Raw genomic sequence first — 21844 nt, forward strand, 5'->3', positions numbered from 1 at the left:
GCGGAAATGACGACGGATGATATGATGTATATGGAGGTTGGTGGGGTGGTAGGTGAGGACCAGTGGGATTCTGTCCTTGTGGCGATTGGAGGGGCGGGGCTCAAGGGCAGAGGAGCGGGAAGTGGAGGAGATGCGGTGGAGAGCATTGTCGATCATATCTGGGGGGGAAATTGCGGTCTTTGAAGAAGGACGCCATCAGGGTTGTTTGGTATTGGAACTGGTCCTCCTGGGAGCAGATGCGGCGGAGACGAAGGAAATCGGAATATGGGATGGCGTTTTTACAGGGGGCAGGGTGGGAGAAGGTGTAGTCTAGGTAGCTGTGGGAGTCAGTCGGTTTATAGCAAATGTCCGTGTTGATTCGGTCGCCCGAGATAGAAATGGAGAGGTCTAGGAAGGGGAGGGAGGAGTCTGAGACGGTCCAGGTAAATTTGAGGTCGGGGTGGACGGTGTTGGTAAAGTGGATGAACTGTTCAACCTCCTTGTGGGAGCACGAGGCAGCGCCCATACAGTCATCGATGTAGTAGAGGAAAAGGTGGGGGTGGTGCCAGTGTAGCTGTGGAAGATGGACTGTTCCACATATCCTATGAAGAGGCAGGCATAGCTGGGGCCCATGTGGATGCCCAGGCTACTCCTTTGGTTTGGAAGAAGTGGGAGGATTGGAAAGAGAAGTTGTTCAGAGTGAGGACCAGTTCAGTCAGTCGAAGGAAGGTGTCAGTGGAAGGGTACTGGTTGGTACAGCAGGAAAGGAAGAAGCAGAGGGCTTTGAGTCCTTTGTGATTTTTCAAGATGTCATCATCTATTTCCCTACATTCTATATCTTCCATCTCCTTTTCCACAGTAAATACTGATGCAAAATACTCACTTAGTATCTCCCCCATTTCCTGTGGCTCCACACAAAGGCCGCCTTGATGATCTTTGAGAGGCCCTATTCTCTCCCTAGTTACCCTTTTGTCCTTAAATGTATTTGTAAAAACACTTTGGATTCTCCTTAACTCTATTTGCCAAAGCATGAAAAAAATGGAACGAGTTTGAAAATGCAATTGTAGCAACTTGGGGGAAAGAGATTTCTTTCTCGGGCAATCACAGAAGCAAGTGAGGTTGGTACATGAAAGAGGGGACTTGGCTGGTGAATAATTGATGTAGAGAGGCTTGTGAAGTAATAAGGCCATGTGTATGGGTAAAAGAGTTTATATGAAGGAAGATACAAGTTTGAACAGGAAAGTAATGATCTCAGAAGGAAGGGAACATTGTTGAACATTGAGATGGAGTAAGAAACTTGGCACAATACATGGATTAACTGTAGACAATAAAGATGTTAGAGGAAAGATGAGTTTGGTGGAACAAAGTGAGATCCTCAAAGGAGGAGAAGGTGCCAAATCGGAGAACACAGAACAAAGTGTGATTGCAGATATAGGCCATAATTTCATCATACTATAAATTTGGGAAGGGAAAAAGCCACGTCAAAATGGAATAGTGAACAACTGAGCACTAAGAACAGATGTTAGATACTGATTCAACATAAAGACAGTCCACATATATTGTTTCTTTATAACTATTTAATTGCTTTCTCAAAATTGAAGCATTTAACTTCACATCATTTGCATGTCTATATCAAGTGACAAAGTTTAAATTTAAACCTTACTTTGTGACGAGTCAATATAATATGGTCTGTATCTAAACTGGGTTTAATGCTGCATCCCAATTTCGGGACGATGTGACAGTGCAAAAGAGTCACTCTTATGGCAAGAGGAACACAAAGTTTATTGTCTATATTCTCCATTGGCTACTGGCACAATGTGTGTATTTTAGCAGAAGATATTTTGTGTTCAGTTAAATGAGTAAACTCATTATAATTTGCTATCTTTATTTTTCCTTGTGCATTTATTAAACAATCAGTGAACTAGGAAACAAATGCTGTAATGTTAAGCATGGTACCAATGTTTTCACTTTGTGCAGAACGAAACAGAATGCTCATTGTATGATGTGGTATACTTGCATTGTCACATCTATGAAGGAAAACTCTGATAAGTATAACAATAGTAACATTAAAATCTATTTTGTTTTGGCAAGTTACTAATTATACAACACTTACTGCTGAAGTTGCCAAGTTCTGATAAACTATCACAGTTTATCAGAATTATTTCACACCTAGACTGTACTAAATTAATCCAGGTACAAAAGCAATTTGAGACCAATACACACAAACTGGAACAAAAGCAGACAATCGCTGCACAGGCAATGAAACACTACATACAACATTAGAGGTAAACAAGCTCATTCACAGCAGAAGATCAAAACATATCAGCATCACTCTGGACCAACATAATAGTATAATCTAGTCATAAAGCAAAGCAATACTGAAGGAGGAAATGCCTCAACGTTAAACCTAACATCCATCTTTAATTAGATACATATTAGAATATTTTTAAGTCACCACATTCTGAACCTCAGCCTGCTCGCAGAAATTTATAATAAGAAATTTTGCATCTTCATCTGGATTTTTTTTCTAAAATACTTATTTACTGCTTTGGGGTTTCAAATGTTTGGAAGAAGAATAGTAAATAGATGAATCAATGGAATGATAGATTTCAGAAGTACTAAAACTAGTAGTCCGCATAACCTTTGCAGTCTCCACTGCTGTTCATATTCTCCAAAACCCTAAGTTTCTTGGAAATCAATTTTTGTCTTATCAGTCTTCATCATATCTAAAATTAACCTGTAACTTTCTCACTAAGACTTCAATCCACTTATCTCTTCCATGTTCACAAATAATCATTACCATTATCTGGTGCCCCTTGCCTGGTCCATGCCAGTCAGCATTTCTGTACCACCATTATTTCCTCCAGTACCATCTCATATCTCCCAACCTAACAATCTAGACTTTCTTGAATACCTCCATTCAGCACCATATACCTCAACTTCGTTAGGACCAAAGGAAGAAATACAAGAAGAAAGAGTGGGAGCCTACTGATGGTGTACAAATGTGCAGATGACATTAAAAGAGGAAGCACATACAAATCCAAATATGTATAACTCAAGAGAACAGAGGCACCAGAGTAAGCGCTTGAATACTGTAGCAAAATTTTCCATGTAACTTTCAAAATTATGCATCTATTTTTAATTGTATAACAGCTGTTACAATAATCTTGGTATATTTATATGAACATTAGAAATAGGAACTGGAGTAAACCATCAAGCCTGCCCCATCATTTTATGGCTCAACTTCTGCCTCTAGCCCACTTTCCCCAATCAGTTATCATATCCTTCAATTTCCTGGGAGACCCGAAATCTGCCTGAAAAATGTCAGCCATAAATATATTCAATGTTGGAAAACCCATAATCCCTTTTGAGGATGACTTTAGCCTGAGAGAATGCATGAACAACCCTCTCCCCCCGCCCCCCGCCTTCCAATGTTCTAATTTTACCAGCAAGGCACAGTAATATCTCTATGTCTCATCAAGTCCCTCCTGAGCTCTGTACATCTCAAATAGATCACCTCTCATTCTTAAAAACTCCAGGCAGTTCATGAACCAATTTACTCAGCTTCTCATCTCAAGAGCAAAGTAACAGTTGAGTGATTTTTCACTATACTGCCTCCTATGCAAGCTTCCTTAGAACAAATCTTAGAGACCAAATCCGTGCACCCAACTCCAAACGTTGGTCTCACCAGAGTTCAGTACAATTATATAATTTGCCTTCCTAATTGCTTCCTGCAAAGGAACACAATGTCTCTCCAAACAAACAAGTTAGAGGTGTCAAATGCTTTTTAAAAAAAAACCTGTGTTTTTTACTACTAGAGTAAATAATGTTGTTACCCCTCAAATATCTTTCTGCACCCACTTTACGTCATCCTTATAAATCCTGGTCCTTGAAGCTGCAATAACTTACGTGCACACTCCAACACTGTTTTACTACTACTACTACTACTATCTTCTTGCAACACTCGACTAGCAGAACCAAGGAATGTCATAACATACGTAACGTATTATTAGATTATGATGCCCTCCTTTGGAACAAGGGATACTGAACTATTTATTCCGCAAAATCCATAATGTTTGACAGCATTCACCACTGAGGAGTCACTATAAAAATATTTGTGCTGTACACTGCTTACAAACTGACGTGAAATAAAATAGGGTTTCCAAAAAAAAACATAATAACTGTATTCAATTTTCTGGGAAAGAAAAAGCAGTGTCGGCGATATAAGTTCTCAAATCATGTGCGAGTTTCCTTTTAAGCCGGGTTGGGTGTATTTTGATTGCTGTATAACTGACACCATCTCCCCGGTTCACGCTGTGCGTCCACCTCAGCACCGAACGGTTTTGAAATGTGTATCACCAACAGTTCACAATTATCATCGCAGGACAGTCCAAATGAACCAACACCATATTGTTACAGTTGGTGCAGGAGGTAGTGTCCCTACCTCTGAGCCAACAGGCCTGGACTGAACTCCCATCTGCTTCAGAGGTGTGTAGTAACATCACTGCCTAGGTTCTTTTTTTAAAAAAATCTTACAGAACCCCCACAGTCAAACAATACCCAGAAGAGAGAGATGCAGCATGATAAATCAAGGATTTCTTTCCAGCCGAAATAAATGTCAGCAGCAGTGCCCTGTCAGAACAAAAAAAAACAGCCACCGGCAGTGGCTGCGAGCGGGGCCACCCTGAACGGACAGACACACGATTCCTTCAGCCGTCCACACTCATGAAGAAAGAAGCCGTTACCTCCACTACCTGCTGACAGAGACAGAGAGGAGGGTGGGACAAACCCCGCCGTCCGGCGCCTTACCTTACGGTCGAGATTGGGCTGCTCGCTCCTACCGCTGCGTTTCTCTCTGCATGTCTTCCTGCCTGACACCGAGATGCTGCCGCTGCCGCTGCCGCTGCCGCTGCCCTTGCTCGAGCCCGCGCGCACAGCTGTGCCGCGCGCTCTCCGGCCGCAGTCGCGCGCACAGCGCCGCTCGTGCTGCTTTTGCACCATCTGCTGTGTAGCTTTCATGTTCAGGGGCTGCGGGGAGGGGAAGAAGTGTTCTTGTTCTATATATACGAAGCGCTGTCATTTCAGCCGCACTCCGTCCCATTTCCTTTATTATCTTCTTGCATTCAGCATAAAAGCGTGTGAATTCAGAGGAAAGCACCTTGCATTGATCTTTATCTTGCATGTGGTATATTGTATATATTTTTAAAATCATTCCACCCCTTTGGTTATGTCGGTGTTAGCTATTAGGAGGAAACTGGACACAGCTAGCAGAAAAGATGTTGCACCGTTATAATTTTGGTCTTTTACAGATCATGGAAACTTCAGAGTGAAACCATGGTTTTTGACTTCTACAGTGACTAATCTCTTTTCAAAAAGGCTGATAGAAACAAACGATAGAGTGGAGGATTTTATAGATTAAAGGTTAGGTGTCATGGGGAATTAGCTCAAATGGTAGAGCGCTCGCTTAGCATGCGAGAGGTAGCGGGATCGATGCCCGCATTCTCCACAGTATTTTTGTGCCGAGTTTCTGGACTTCCAAAAGTTTCTGTCAAATTTCTGTAGATCAACAAACCAACATTTTTTGATATCTATAATATCCAATATAAGTATCTAAGATAAGACCTTTTGTTTAAGGTAATTGAAAAATAAAAGTACCCTTGGTGAGTAGGATTCAAGTTGAGCCTGAAAAGGCAGATAACTTCATCACATTTAAAAATTAAAAACAAAATATTCTGAATGCTCTGCTATTACATCTTTTTAGAGTCTTATAAAAAAATTAAAAGCAGAACCTTTAAACATACATAATAAAACCAAGCAGATTCAGCATGGCTTCACAAAGGCAAAATCGTGATTGACAAATTTATTACAGTTCTTTGAGGAGATAACAAGCAGAAGAGGTGAAGAGGAACCAGTGCATGCAACATGTTTGGTTTTCCAAAAGGCATTTAATAAGTTGTGCACATAAAGCTACCTAATAAGACAAAGGCGAAGTATAAAATAGCATGGATAGAAGATCAGCCTGACTAATGAGGAAGAGAGTAGAGATAAAGAGGGCATTTTCAGGATGGCTATTTATAACTAGTGTAATATCATAGGGATCACTGTTGAGCCACAATTATTTAGAATATATTTTAATGATGTGGATGACAGAAGAGAATACACTATCATGTTTGGAGATGACACAAGAATAGGTTGGATAATAAGCAGTGAATGGCGCAGAGTTAGTCATAGAGATATGCAGCATGGAAACAGACCTTTCAGTCCTACACGTCCATACCAGATATCCAAAACTAATCTAGTCCCATTTGCCAGACTATGGACCATATTCCTTTAAACCCTTCTTATTCATATACCCATCCAGATGCCTTTTAACTGTTGTAATTGTACCAACCTCCACTAATTACTCTGGCAGCTCATTCCATACATGCACCACCCTCCCTCTCACCTAAACGTATGCCCTATAGTTCTGGACACTTCCACCCCAGGGAAAAGACTTTGTCTATTGACCCAACCCATGTCCTTCATAATTTTATAGCCTCTGATGCTCCAGGGAAAACTGCACCAGCCTATTCAGCCTCATCCTCCAGCTCAAACCCTCCAACCCTGGCAACATCCTCGTAACTCCTTTCTGAACCTTTTCCAGTTTCACATCGTCCTTACAATTGGAGAGAGACCAGAATTGAACACAATATTCCAAAAGTGGCCTAACCAAAGTTCTGTACATCTGCAACATGACCTCCCAACTCTTGTACTCTATACAACAATAAAGGAAAGCATACCAAATGCCTTCTTTACTATCCTAACTACCTGAGACTCCACTTTCAAGGAAGTATGAATTTGCACTCCATGGTGTCTTTGTTCAACAACTGCCCCCAGGACCTTATCATTAAGTGTAAAACTCCTGCCCTGATTTGCCTTTCCAAAATGCACCTCACATTTATTTAAATTAAACTCCACCTGCCACTCCTCAGCCCATTAGCCCATCTGATCAAGAACCTATTGTACTCTGAGTTAACCTTCTTTGCTGGTCACTACACCTCCAATTTTGGTGTCATCTGCAAACTTACTAACTATACCTCCTATGTTCACATTCAAACCATTTATATAAATGACGAAAAGCAGTGGACCCAGCACTGAACATCGCTGGTCACAGGCCTTCAGTCTGAATGGCAACCCTCCACCACCACCCTCTGTCTTCTAACTTCAAGCCAATTGTGCATCCAAGTGGCTAGCTCTCCTTGTATTCCATGAGATCTAACCTTGCTAACCAGTCTACCATATGGAACCTTGTTGAACACCTTACTGAAGTCCATATAGATCACGTCCACCACTTTGCCCTCATCAAATCTCTTCGTTACTTCTTCAAAAAAACTCAATCAAGTTAGTGAGACATGATTTCCCAATCACAAAGCCATGTTGACTAGACCTAATCAGTCCTTGCCTTCCCAAATACATATAAATCCTGTTCCCTGGGACCCTCTCCAACTACTTGCCCACGACCAATGTCAGGCTCACTGATGCATAGTTTCCTGGCTTTTTCTTATCTCTGTTCTCAAATAGTGGCACCAGTCTTCCGGTACCTTATCTGTGACTATTTGGTGGGCCAAAAGCCTTTTTTTCATTGCTGTAAACTTCCATGGATCAATATTTACTGAAGTTTACATATTCTCAATCAACAAATAAATAATACATATATAAGATTTGAAAACCTGTTAATGTATTTCATAAAAATTTTATTATTTATATTTTCATGTAAGCTTCAGCTAAGCTCTCCCTGGTCAAGTGGAACGCTCCCAAACCCACACACAGTGATCAGTTTCTCTTTGCCACTCCACACAGTAATCCCTCCTGTCCATTTCTTTTCACAACTCACTTTTTAAATTACCTTTTCATCATCAGAAAATTAGTAACCATACCTTGATCCCTTCATCCAAGTCATTTATATGAATTGCAACAAGTTGAGGAGCCAGCACTAATCCCTTTGGCACACTTCTTCTTACATCTTGCTAACCAGAAAATGACCCATAATTGCCTATTGTTTCATGTTAGCTGGCCAACCTGCTATCCATATTTTACTCCCCTACCATATGGGCTTTTATTTTCCATAATAACTTTTGATGTGGCACCTTCCCTTCTGGAAATCTAATGGAGTATATCCACTGGTTCTCCTTTAGCTACTTTTACTCATTCAAATAACTCCAATAAATTTGATTAACCCGAATTCCATTTCAAAAACCATGTCTACACTGCCTGATTACCATGAACTTGGGGAGTTCAAAAATAGAGGGTGTATTTTTAAGGTGAGAGGAGAAAGGTTTAAAAGGGAGCTAAGGGGCAACTCTTTCACACAAAAGGTGGATCATATGTGGAATGAACTGCCAGAGAACTGGTAGATGCAAGTACAGTTACAACATTTAAAAGATATTTGGACAGGTACATGGATAGGAAAGGTTAGAAAGATATAGACAAAATGTAAGCAAATAGGACCAGTTTAGTTTAGGAAGCTTGGTTGGCATGCACGAGTTGGACTAAAAGGTCTGCTTCCGTACTGTGTCAGTGTCTCTAAGTTACAGCTATAATGTCTTTAATAATAACTTCTAATAATCTTCACTAAGAAAGATGTTAATCTCGCTGGCCTACAATTTCTTGCTTTCCGACGCTCTCCCCTTTTGAATAAAAAGAGTTATTTTTACTAATTATCAATATAATGGAATCTTCTCTGGTTCTATGGAGATTTTGACCAAACATTTAAAACCAAACATTAACTATCTCTTTGAAAACTCTTGGATGAGGTCCAGCATGATCCAGGGATTTGTAAGCCCACAACTCCAAAATCAATTTCTACCACTTTCCTAGTGATTGTAATCTTCTAGAGTTCTTGCAACCCTTCCATTGCCTGATTTACAACTATTTCTTGGATATTACTTGTATCTTCTATTGTGAAAACTAATGCAAAATAAAGTTCAATTCATCTGCCATCTCCTTATTTTACATTATTAATTCCATAGCTTATTTTCTATCAGACCAATGCTAACTGCGTTAATTCTTTTTATAAATGTCTATACAAATTCTTAAAGAGGGTGCAGCATTGGTTCAACAGAAGTAAGACATATCCCAGATGTCAGAACATTAGCTGTCTCTGTTGCTGAAAACTTCCAGTTTAAAGTTGGCACAACTAGGATGGAAAATCTCAAAGATCTTAGGAATTTGGGCCTGCTCATCAGAGAAGTAATGAGGACAGAAAATTCAGGGCAGAACTGATGGTGTACAATACAAGAGGAGATACTCGAATAGGACATTAAATTTACATCTGTCAGGCAGATGCATAACATTCCATGGTACCACTTTGAAGAACTATTTTCAACAGGGGGTTATCCCTTGGAATCCTGGTCCATATTTACCCCTCAGCTAACATTGCTTCAAATTGTATAACAGATTATCTCTTCATTATTGCAGTATTGTTGAAGGTTTTTTTTATATACACAAATTAGTTGCTGAGTTTTCTACAGTTCTTCTCTGCCATACCACACAGTAGTCCCTCCTGTCCATTTCATCTCCACACATTCTTTTATCAGCCCCTTGACCATGACATGATAATGAAATCCCATCTGCCACCCACAGTAATCAGCCCTTTCCCTCTCCCCATCTCCTACACACAATAATCTTCCCGTGTACCTTCTCATCAACCCCAAACATAATAAGTCCTATATTAGGAAGTCAAGCAATACTCAGTGCAAATTAGCCTTTGTAGAATGTTACAAATAAGCATGTTTTTTCTCTGGTTCTGGGTATTCACTTTGGTCTGAATCTCACTGGTGAATTCTTTAGAACTATAGAAGTATACTTGCCTTGAAATCTAAAAAAAAATTTAATTTGGCTATTTAAATAACATTATGTCTTGAAAGGATTAAAATAGCAGTTATTTTAAATTAGTCAGGAAGTGACAGGATATACTTTGGTTCTTTACCAAGTTGTAAATGAGAATACTTATGAGGGATGAACATTCCTGAAGCAGACCTGATAGAGTCTCAGCATAATATGCCACTATCTAATGAAGGGAGTGTTTGCTTTCCAGTTTTCAAAATCCCTTCTTAATGCAGCTCTGTTTCCATGGAGGAAAGTTTGGCAAACATATTGATTTTTAAAAATATGCATTATGTAATATTATAAATTGCCCATCATTATATCTGTTGCAAATGATTAAAATAATGTATAACTTGTCTTCCCCAAACAAAAGAACTGTGATATATTTTCCCACAAACGGTTCTCCTTTAAAAGGACAGTGTTTTGAAAGTATATATTTCTGTAAAAAAGTATGATCCTGACAAAATGAGAGATGAATGTACCCAAAGTTTGTGTGTTTGTGTATTCATATCAAGCAGTACAAGAGAATTAGTATAGTCGCACTTCTAAATTGGTTCTTTAGCTTAACTGGAAGGTGCCCTCATAATATATTTTTCATGCACAGAAAATCAGGGTTGGAAGGTGACTGGCTGCACATTGAATAAATCAGCTGCTATGAAATAACTATTATGAACTCTTAGTTGATCATGAGTGATACAATTTGAGAAATTGGAGCAACAGATATGTTTTATAATGCTGTGAATCATGGTCAGGGATAAGTCCCTTTCAGTAATATGTCTTAGAAATTATTTCACAGGACATGGAGAGAAAGTGAATAGCTATCCAACAAGCACGAGAACTCAATTCTTCTAACCAAATACCAAATTGTCCGTGAGACAAGTGAACATGATTGCCCAGGCCTACTGTGTTGAGGGACAAATTAGGAAGAAGTTCAGTGACATCAAGAAAAATAAAAAAAGTCACTGCTGCGTGCATTTGTGTCATTTCATCATGCAAGGTGTTACCATTATCAGCAACCCTGGAGAGATCAGTGCAAGGTTAGTGCTAAGCATTATTCCCATTTTGCACATTACTTTCAAAATGTTATCAGAGTTGGAAAGTGATTGAACATTGGAATAATGAACACAAATAGTGCAGCCATAGCTGTAGGAAGTGTCCATCCTTGAAAATACTTGTCAATAACATTTTGCTATTCTGCATTTTGCAATTTTGCATTCCTGAATAGCAGCCAGGTTTACCTGTCCTGTTCCTGTGGGATTGCAGATCCCTGATCCCATTTGGATTGCCTCGTGGTCACTCTGATAAATATGCACACAGAGATGATCATAACACTACAATACCATGAGACTAGACAAAATAGGAGCATCCATTCCACCATTCAATGAGATCCTGTCTGATGCGATAATCATCAACTCCACTTTCCTGCCTTCTCCTCCACAATCCTTGATTCACTTAAAGATTAAAATTTGTCTATCTCAGCCTTGAATATACTTAGTAACCCAGTTTCACCAGCTCTTTGTTGTAAATAAGTTCACAGATTCAATACCCTCTGACAGAGAAAAAAAATCCTCATTTCTGTCTTAACTAGGTGACAATCTCTCATTCTAAGATTATGCTCCCTCATCCTAGACTCTGTAATGAGGGAAACAGGGGAAACATTTTTCTACATCTACCCTGTCAAGCCCCCTAAGAACCTTACATGTTTCAGTAAGGCCTCTTCTTATTCTTCTAATCTCCAATGAGTACAAGCTTAATTCAGTCAACCTTTCCTCATAAGAAAATCTCTTCATACCCAGCACTAACTTAGTGAACCTTCTCTAGGCTGTGTCCAATGCCAGTATACATTTCCTTAGATCAGGGAACATGGCTGTTTACAGTATTTCAGGTGTGGTCTGACTAGTACCTTGTATAGTTTTAGCAAGAGTTTCCCATTTTTTATTCCATTCCCTTTGAAAAAAATGCCAACATTCAATTTGCTTCCCTTATTACCCACTGAAACTTGGATGTTAGCTTCACCTTAGTTGTATTGTACAGTATCATTCTGCCTGAGCAACAGAAATATTACTGAGCACACTATTTGAAAAATAAATAATAAATTACAAATAGAAAAGTGTCTCCAAACTCTTGCCCCGAAGTTTAATATATGGACCATTACCCCTTAATTCCACTGATTGATTTAATACCTGTTATTTGTGTTTGAAAGAAAAGATCTTAAATGAGTCAGGAAGTCTTTTTTTTAAATGGCCGCAGAAACCGTTCTGGCCAATTATAAAATGGATGCCTAAACAACATTGCCAAGGAACTGATTCACATTTGATAACTGAAATTGGCAATAAACCGCAAACACCTTAGCTACAAAAAGAAATAGAGACAAAACGACTCATATGAAAACTTGTTATGCAAAATGATACCGAAAACTACCCATCCCCTATCTGTCTTTCTATATCTTTGACACTGGGAGATCACAATTTTTAAAAATTGTTTTGTGTCCGTTGTGCGGTATTAGCTGGCTTTCACATGATTGAAACTCCACCTAAGAAGGACTACCATTGTATGTTTGTGTTTGTTTCAAAAAGGCAGCAACATCAAGACGGACTGTAAGATGGAGTAATCGTGCAAAGGTTTGTTCTACAATTCTCAAGTTCAGGCCCTATCTCTTTACATTTTGGAATATATCATAGAGATAGAGCTAATCTGACTGTGATCACAACCCCACTTTCTCGTCTGAACCCATGGCCCTTCATTCCTTTGTGTATAAAAAAATTCTATCTAATTCTGCTTGAATAAATTCAGTTATGCAGCTTCCAGTAATTCCACAGAGTAACAACCCTATGAGAGAAAGTAATTCTCATTTCTGTCTGAAAAGGGAGACCTCTTTTGCTTAAACTGCACCCCCTCATTTTATTCTCCCTTACAACAAGAAACATCTTCCCACTATTCACTCTATCAAGTCCTCTCGTGGATTCAGCAATTTCTGTTTTAGTTTCAGTTTGACAGCATCCAGAGTTCTTTTGGCTTCCTCTGATAGTTCCTTGTTTCCTATTATCAAGTCCTCAGATAGACTCTCCAGAGGAGAAGCACTAGCTTTATTTACTCTTTTCCTCTTTAAATATTTGTGGAAACTCTTACTATCTGTTTTTATCTTTGTGCGTAAGCACACACATGCATCTCCGGCATCTACGCAGGATGCATATATTGGCTTTAGTTTACTTTCTTAGCTTCACTCAGTTTGGAAGATGCCAGCCTCTACAGCCTTCATTATTTATTGATGCACAGGGAGAGGCATTAGCTTGTCACAGTTCAGAGTACTGAACAATCAAGGGACATGGTTGCTGCACTACACCATGCTACATCAATGTTTCACCTATAGCATCTGCTACTGTCTTTGTACATTCCGGTTTAGTTTGTTGGTATGGCCTCCTTTGTCAGTTAGAAGAAAAAATATCTTTTCCCCACCTGAACTCCACAACACTGTGGGTGAACTGAGGAGATAACTTGTCTTTCTGGGCCATTTATTTTAGGGTAACAATGCAGGTCCACAGTGTGAAGGGAGGTTGCTGGCATGTAGTACCTTAAGTTCTGTTGAGCTAGTGTTTAAATATGACACCAGCAGCATGAATGTCACAAAGTCCTGGCACCAGTGAGCATTTTTTCCTCTCGCCACATGATGTCACAATATGGGTGCTGAAGAGGCCAATTGTATAACTAATGAACTAAAGAGTGGAAGATTGCATGGGATAGGTTGCCATGAGCCATGGCGGATTGCCGCCAAGAATGTCAGTGATAAAAACATTAAAAAATAGGAAAGTTTAGCTCACAGTCACCAACTTCAGAGAGCAAAACCATGTTTTTTACAGTCCCAGCATAGGCATTTTGATGATCACATTGTTTTGAAGTTGCACCTTCAGGCTTAATCATTCTATTTAAGGTTTATTTTAGCTGCTTAGTGAAGGCTAATGTTTACAACAAGGTTGTAACAAAGAGGAAGCATTTTAACCTTGCATCAAATTTATATGGCAGTAAATTGAAAAGCTTGACATTTTAATTTCAATTATTCAGTTTACATTAATCATGCTGTGTCTTTGGGGATGATCAATTGATGCATGGATAGTTATGGGGGAAGGGATGTAAGATCTGCAGCTTGCAGAGGACCTTAAGCAAAAGAAAATGGTGGATTTACTGCCTGGTTGAATCAATATGTGAAACGATACACTCTAAACAGATTGTGTAATGTTGAAAGAAAAGAGCGCAATGGCAACAGTTCTTTTTATTTTGATTTTCAAATCTAAATTGCCTATTTTTTAAAAAATTGTCAAAACAACCAATAATTTACTATTGTTTATCTGACCTTATTTCAGGAATACATAGGAATCAATGCTGAAAGCTTATTAACATATTCACCATCATTAATATGATTCCCAGACCCAGATATCACTGGATTATAAGTCCTGCTTTCCTTCAATATTTTCCAATGTATAACCTCTAGGGATAATTGCATCACTGTCCCAAAGCCAGATTTATTATTAAGTTGCATTTGAAAGATTTTCATCATTTATTTTTCTCCTCATTGTTTTACACTCATTTTGAAACCTTTAAAGTAATCTAAAAAGAAAACCATTGGCCATTTTTTTTTCAAAGGCTGTCAGATATCCTGGAAAATGCAGACCATTATGAATGCTTCCAAAAGGAATTTCCCCATTCTTTTTTGATCACATGATACTAATCCATTATCAAAAACAAAATTGATAGAAAAGTTGGAAGTTTTCAATTTTTAATTTGACCCTTCCCTTTTTGTTATGTATATAGCAACGTATATAATAATTAAATTATTTTTCATTGAACTTTCAAAAATTACATTGTCATTTTAATTTAAAACCTAAGGCAACTTGTAATAATGAAAATATGCAACGACAAACATATCATGTTTTAAACAAATAAAAATTCTTCTGAATGAGTTAACTCTTTCAATGCCTGGCACTTGTTTAAATACATGCTACCCCTTCATCTTGCTTTTATATAAAACTGACTTTAAAGGAGAATGCTTCAGCTGTAAGAGAAGAAAAAAAAATTCAGGATAGATTTTCACATTGTATGACACAGTAAACCATTAAAATAAAACTCTGGAGCATAAGACGTAGGAACAGAAATAGGCCATTTGACTCATTCAGTCTGCTTCACAATTCAATGAGATCATGGCTGATCTGATAATCCTCATTTCTGCTTTCCTGCCTTATCCCCATAACCCTTGATTACTTTATCAATTAAGACAATCATGTTGCCTATCTGGCATCAAATTTCATCTCACTGACAGATCAATCATTTTCCAAGAATAAACGTTACAAATCACAGCCTCAACAATCATGACCATTACATTGTTTATATTAATTGTTGCATTGACTTCTCAAATAAGTAAATGTAATCAGACAGTAACTTAAAAGCATCACCTGGGCCTCGCATTTCTGAAGCACATTTCATACCTAATACTTGAAGATAATGTCTCAGAGCTGTACATTCACATACTGAAGTCTAAGGATGCAATGATATGATGTTTGGAGATGAGGAATCATGATGGTGCTTGAATTTCACCCCCACAGTGTAACATGAACACTAGCTCTGCTACGCACATGTGGATATTATTACATAATGCTCTTCACTGAGGCATGTCATTGACCTACTTGTGATGCCTCCATGACAAACTGCATCAGTGCATAACTTGGTTGATGTTCTGATTGTGATTGCTGTGAAGACGCAGGAGTATCATCAGTGATACTGGTGTTCAAAGACAGTGAATGCACAGAATTAGGATATAGTGGGCCATCATCAACTATTGGATACTGAGCTGAAAGATACAAATGAAGATGCCCATGCTTTCACCAGGCCCATAGTTGAACAGGCCATAGACCTCCTGCTTTACATATTCCTGGGAGTTTACAGCAATTCTTGGATCAGTGAAGTGACAGTACAACTGCAATCAATTAAACTGTTACCATCCATCAGCTTTAACTTAATATATTTGGTTAGTTTCTCACATATTGAAATAATTGTTAAAACTTAAATTAGAAGGCTAAATTGTGGTCTAACCAAATCTAAAAATCTCTCCTGCTTCTCCATCTCCATGTGCTCACCTCCCTCTGATTTTGTTTGCAGTTACGTTTTATATCTATTTCTATCTTTTCTTTGCAGTTGCTAATGGTCAGTGTGGGCAATTTTAGAGAATGTTAACAATGGTTTACAATACTATCTATTATGAAAGCAAGAGTAGCAGATTTTAGTCTTCAGCAGTGTTGCGCAGCTATAATCAGGAATTTTGGAACAAAATCACTGAAAACAAATAAATATCATCAATAATGATGATCACTGAAATCTAGTCACCGTCAGTCCTAGTAATACAATCTTTTATGTTTTAAAAAAAAGTATGGAAAAAAGATCTGCAAACCTAGTAGCATCTTAAGAGAGAGCCAGAGGTAATTGGCTGAATTTTGGAGGGTGGGCCAAGCTTAAACTTGTGAGGAACTGCACCTCTTGCACACATCATGGACTCTATGGTCATTGGCTGGGGGTGGCTCCTCTACATTGAGGTGCCCTTCTCTCTATATACTTGCACCAGCAGCTCTCACCTTGCCTGGTGAGGTTACCAATGTGTCACAACTGAAGGGCCTCCCATTGGTCTTTCAGCTTTTAGAGACTGCTGACACTCTTTACTCGGATGGTGAGACTGCTCCAGTGCAATTCTGATGATTTGAGAATAGTCATAGGCTTGTCTGGTCAAGGCAGTGTGATCTAGGGACTCCCAACTTTTTTCTTTTTGGCAGGGTCCTAATATCAGAATAAGAGCCTGGTCCAATGTTTTCAGGTGTGTAACCTCCCATCAGAACTCACCACAATCTCTGATGGATTTTTCAATCAAGACCATTCTATTTGAATTTATTAACATAAAGTCAATCTGGAACCAAATTGAGAATGAAACTTTCTGACTCACCAAAACTCCCTGTTTAGTTACATATCACCACTATTAAATCCTCCATACATCCCAGCTTAACTGTTATACTAACTGTTATAAAAACAGAGATTGCTAGAAAAACCTCATGTCTTGTAGCATCTTGGAGAGAAAATAGAATTAATGTTTTGTGTTTTTGGAGAAGGCTCACTGGACCCAAAATGTTAATTCTGCTTTCTCTCCAAAGATACTGCAAGACCTACTGAGTTTTTCTGGTAATTTCTGTTTTTTGTTTCTGATTTCCAGTATCTATAGTTTTTTTGCTTTGTTATGATAATAGCCGAGCTTTCATTTCCAGATCATCACCTGGGCCTATTCCATTAGTATTACAGAGTGTAATTAGTACATTTATCTCACATAAGGATGGCATTTAGCAAATCATGTATTTGCTGATCAATAAAGAACTACCCAGCTTTTTGTCTGTAGATTTGCAGATTACAACACTTCAATAATGTACCATCAAGTGTTTCAGGTGTGAAGTCCAAACAACCACCACCCCTGAATATGAAAATTCTGCTTAACTCCCTTTTATTCTTCTACCAATTACTCTAAATCTATGCCCCTGGTTATTGACCTTTAAAAAAAATCCTTCCTATCAACTCAATCTGGGTCTCTCATAATTTTACACATCTCAATCAACCACAGCCTAATCAACATCCTGGTAGTTTAAATTCTCAATTTCTGGCAACACCCTTGTAAATCTCCTCTGAACCCTGTCTGTGTGGTCTGAACTGTATTCAGTAGTCTAGCTGTAATCTATTGATTTATACAGTTAATCCCATAATCTCATTCCTCTAATGTTCTATGCCTCTGCTAAAAATGGTAAAACATCCTGAATGCCTTCATATTTTATTTACCTACTCTGCTATTGACATTGATTGTCATGGACTCAAGGATCCTTTGTTCCTCTATATTTCTCAGTATCCTACCATTTAATGTGCAAGTCCTTGCTTTGTTGCCCTCCTCAAATACACTACATCATGTTTCTCCTGATTGAATTCCATGAGCCACACTTTTCTTCATCTGACTACTGCAGTGTTGTGTCCCTAAAGTCTACAGCTTTCTCCTTCTCAGTTACTCTCACAATCAACCTTTGTATCATCTCCAAACTTCTTAAATGTGTTTTCTAGCTTTCAGTCAAATAATTCATATTTATCAAGAAATGTAAGGGACCCAGAGCTGAGCCCTGTTGTGTCTAGCTAGAACATCTTCCCTTTCACAAAATACCATTGACCATCACCTTTTGGTTGCTGCATCTAAACAGATTTTGAATCTAACTTGAATCACATGGGTATTTACTTTCCTGACCATTCTGCCATTAAGGACTTTCTACCCTCATTAGCCCTCCTTCTTGCATCTTCATTAAAAAAAAGTTAATAGTTTTTTCAGGAACTTTCTGTAACTTTCAGCAGCCAAAATTCTATTATCCCACTTTTCAGTTATTCAAAGTCCTTTTGGTCTTCCATCCTGTCTAATTTCTAAATGTTTTCTTCACTGAAATCTCCTCTGCCATGCTGTCATTTAGTCTCATCACAAAGACATCTCTACTCAGAATGAGGCTGAGAATTTCTGATTTAAACCCTATTTGAGTGTTGCAAGAGATATTCTCTCAAATACCTATCACTCTCATACTTAATCCAAGTTTCTTACGTTTAGACATGGTCCTGTGGAGCCAAATATCCTAACCATACAACATTGCAACAATAGGTCCCATCTGATCTGAGCAGGATGTACCTTTCTAATTCTTTTGTCAAATGACTGAGAAAACACTAATTAAACTGTTTTACTTCACTGACAACAAAGTGAATTTAAAAGCAGTAATTATGATCAAGATCACCTAATTCAATCAGTCAGACATCGTTTTCAAGTAATGATAGAAAATAATGAAACCGGTCTCCAGCATCAATGAGTGAGCTTGCAAACTATATGAACACCTGCAAATGAATTTCTAATTATTCTTATACAAATTTGAAAAAGATTAAAACTAAGGCTTCTTTTCCAGTTGGTCCCAGAATTCTTGAAGTAATGGGCCAGAAGCTCCAGAGTTCAGAACATTCATAGACAATATAGACACATTGAAATTGTCTAAGTAGTTAAAAACTACAATGTGAAAGAGAGAACATATTTCCCAAAACTGGCCATAATTTTACCTGAGAGATCCTGAGGATCCCATTAAATTCCACCACAAATTGTCACCTTATATACTGCCCATGATTTTTCAACCAGTTGAGAAACTGCTGGTAGCAACACAGGTATAAAGCAAATTGGCTGCAAGGGCCTTACAATGTAATTTGTCCCTCAACTACACATTTATTACTGTAGCCCTCATTGTTTCAGGTCAGGGTGTCAACAGGCAAAATCAAAACCTAAAAATAATAATGGACTGTTCTTGAGATGAATTTGGCACTGTTTTGTTTCGACTTTATGCCTAGTTATTGACCCATTTTCATCTAAAACTGAAAAGGTAAGAAAATGTCAGCTTTATTCAAAGCTTCCTTACTTTGAATTTATTGTGCAGCCAACATTTTCTTACATTTTGCATAGCTTTTTTAAAAAGCACAACTTGTAACATATTGGAAATGGAGAAGAATGAAATTTCACTCCAATGTCCTATTAATGTACTTTAGTTTTAAGTAGTGAAATGAATTTACCATTTCTAATTGAGATCCTATGTGATATCACGGTTGTGTTACAATGGTAGTGAAATTGGGCTATATTCAATTTTCAGCATTTTATTACAACTTTATTAACAACTTTAATGCCTTAGACTTATATGAACTATAAGTACTTTCAAATATAAAAGAGCATTATTGACCTAACCTGGCTGCTGTGATCACCTGAAAAGCCTAGGCAGCCCACATGGAATATATAAAAAAGTGCCATTTTAATCACAAGGCACTGAAAGTCAAGAAATTTGCACCGATTGTTTCACTGGATAACTTTGTTTTGCATAATAACTTCACATGTTGGAGATGAAAGGTTGCCTACAGAGAGTTCAGTTTGGAAAAGGCAATGGAGATAGATTAAGGTATTAAAAATAAATCATTTTTCAGAAGCTTGCTTTGAGCAATGATGGACAGAAAATGCAACGGGCTGAAGGCAACGAGGAGACAGAAAGCTTGCCTCTCTTTCTCTCTCAATATTAATTTCAACAAACTAGCACCAGTGAAAAAGAAAATTTGGAAAAGCATCACTGACTGATAACTCAAAGATATCTTAAAGTTTTGCCACTGCTGAGGAAACAGGAGGACAGCCAGGCAGTTCTGTGGACCAGGTTTCAATCTTGCAACTCCAGAAAGTTGCACACTGCAACCTATCTTCCTGTCTACACTAGATACCCCGCCCATCTCCGTGTTCTTTGTAAGCTTTATAGGTGTTTTTAATGTTGCGTTTCATTATTTTTAATTGAGTACAACCCGACGGTCGGAGGAGGAGCGTCTTATCTTCCGACTGGGAACCCTCCAACCGCAGGGGATGAACTTGGACCTCACCTAGGTGTTTTTAATGTTGCGTTTCATTATTTTTAATTGAGTAATAAAAATCCACCAGTTTCATTAGAAGAATTCTGCAATTGAGTCTCCTTCATTCTTGATTTGATAAACTAAGTTTAATTGAAGGATAATAACTAAGTGCTCTGAAGAATAAAAAGTAAAATTTGTTGTGACTGATCAAAAAGGGGGTTAAAAGAGAGGGGGCTGTGACCCATCCTCACCTTATCCATGTACCAATATACATAATGCACTATCAATATTTGTATTTGTCACGGTAGAATACTATTTTCAATACTTTAGTGGGACAGTGCAATGACAATTTTGTAGTGGAACAACTTGTATTTGATAGACATATCAAACATGCATAATTTATAGGTCCAATAATATTAATAAAACTGCTGGTGTACATTTAAAAACAATGTTTGGGAAGCAAAACTTCAAGAACATCAAATTCCACTGTGAACCCTGCTGTAATTACAAACTTATAAAATCACATCTAAAATCAGAAATATTGAATTCTGAAACATAATAATCTTGACTTGTCTTAAACTGCTTGTAAAAGTTATTACAATGCTTAAAAACTGTTTCCGCCCGGTTTCGAACCGGGGACCTTTCGCGTGTTAGGCGAACGTGATAACCACTACACTACGGAAACTTATAGAGAAAGCGCTTTGAAAAGGACTCTAATGTAGAGGCGACAAGGAAATCAAGATCTGAGTCGTATAACCACAGTTTGGAAAATAAGGCAGTGAAGATTCAGATTCCCGTTGATTTCTCGGGTACCATAGCTCGGCTCGAAATAGTTCCTGAAGCACAGCCTCCCGTCCCGTCCCTCCACCGACTGAAGCCCAGCACCTTATCAGGTCCTGACATCCACATGCCTGGTTTCCAGGGATATAATCATGGGCGAGGGTCTCTTATAAGCAGTGGCAACCTCCTGCACTGAATAAAACTTCAAACAACTAGATGATGTTGGAAGGTCGGGGAAGCCAGACGCACTCTTTACAAGTGAGGGCAGGTTATCACCCCCACATCCCCTTCCTTCATGGTCAATTTTGTCTCGTCTGAAAAGGATCGGCAAAGCTGAACACAGTAAATTAAAAGCACTGGAGAATGCGGGCATCGATCCCGCTACCTCTCGCATGCTAAGCGAGCGCTCTACCATTTGAGCTAATTCCCCTCACACAAGCAAGCTTTATTTAAGTTGCTGGAGTAGCTTTCCAGTCATTTTGGGGTTAATTTTAAAATTTATGTTTTGATGATCATCTTCGACAATTTTGATAGTTGAAAACCCTTGAAATCAGCAGCATTAATGTTGGCAAATTTATACTTAACAAATGACAGCGTGTGCAAACTATCCACACTCATGTTTTCTATTCTGTCTGGAAGTATGCTATCATGTGGAGGTGCCTGTGTTGGACAAGGTCAAAAATCACAAACCAGGTAAGAATCCATCAGGTTTATTTGAAAACACAAGCTTTCGGAACCTTGCACCTTCTTCAGGTGCTAGCGC

The 21844-nt window shown here is 38.4% G+C and overlaps 1 protein-coding gene and 3 non-coding genes across 7 annotated transcripts in view; 1 reads left to right on the forward strand and 3 right to left on the reverse strand.

Annotated features, from left to right (window-relative positions):
• LOC122557824 (USP6 N-terminal-like protein) overlaps positions 1 to 4990 on the reverse strand; it is a 264478-nt gene extending 259488 nt beyond the window's left edge. For 3 of the 4 annotated variants that reach the window (XM_043705913.1, XM_043705909.1, XM_043705912.1), the window contains exon 1: positions 4789 to 4980. The gene's annotated coding sequence lies outside the window, so the exon portion shown is untranslated. Of the gene's footprint in view, positions 1 to 4788 lie in introns of all 4 variants that reach the window. The other variant, XM_043705915.1, reaches the window with a different exon arrangement.
• Positions 4991 to 5412: 422 nt separating this feature from the next.
• trnaa-agc lies at positions 5413 to 5485 on the forward strand. Its single transcript has one exon. It is a non-coding gene; the product is annotated as a tRNA-Ala (tRNA).
• A 15428-nt stretch (positions 5486 to 20913) lies between these two features.
• On the reverse strand, positions 20914 to 20986 carry trnav-aac. Its single transcript has one exon. It is a non-coding gene; the product is annotated as a tRNA-Val (tRNA).
• A 452-nt stretch (positions 20987 to 21438) lies between these two features.
• Positions 21439 to 21511, reverse strand: trnaa-agc. The gene has a single exon. It is a non-coding gene; the product is annotated as a tRNA-Ala (tRNA).
• Positions 21512 to 21844: the final 333 nt, after the last annotated feature.

This window comes from Chiloscyllium plagiosum, chromosome 16 (genome assembly GCF_004010195.1).
Source record: "Chiloscyllium plagiosum isolate BGI_BamShark_2017 chromosome 16, ASM401019v2, whole genome shotgun sequence".
Lineage (NCBI taxonomy): Eukaryota > Metazoa > Chordata > Chondrichthyes > Orectolobiformes > Hemiscylliidae > Chiloscyllium > Chiloscyllium plagiosum.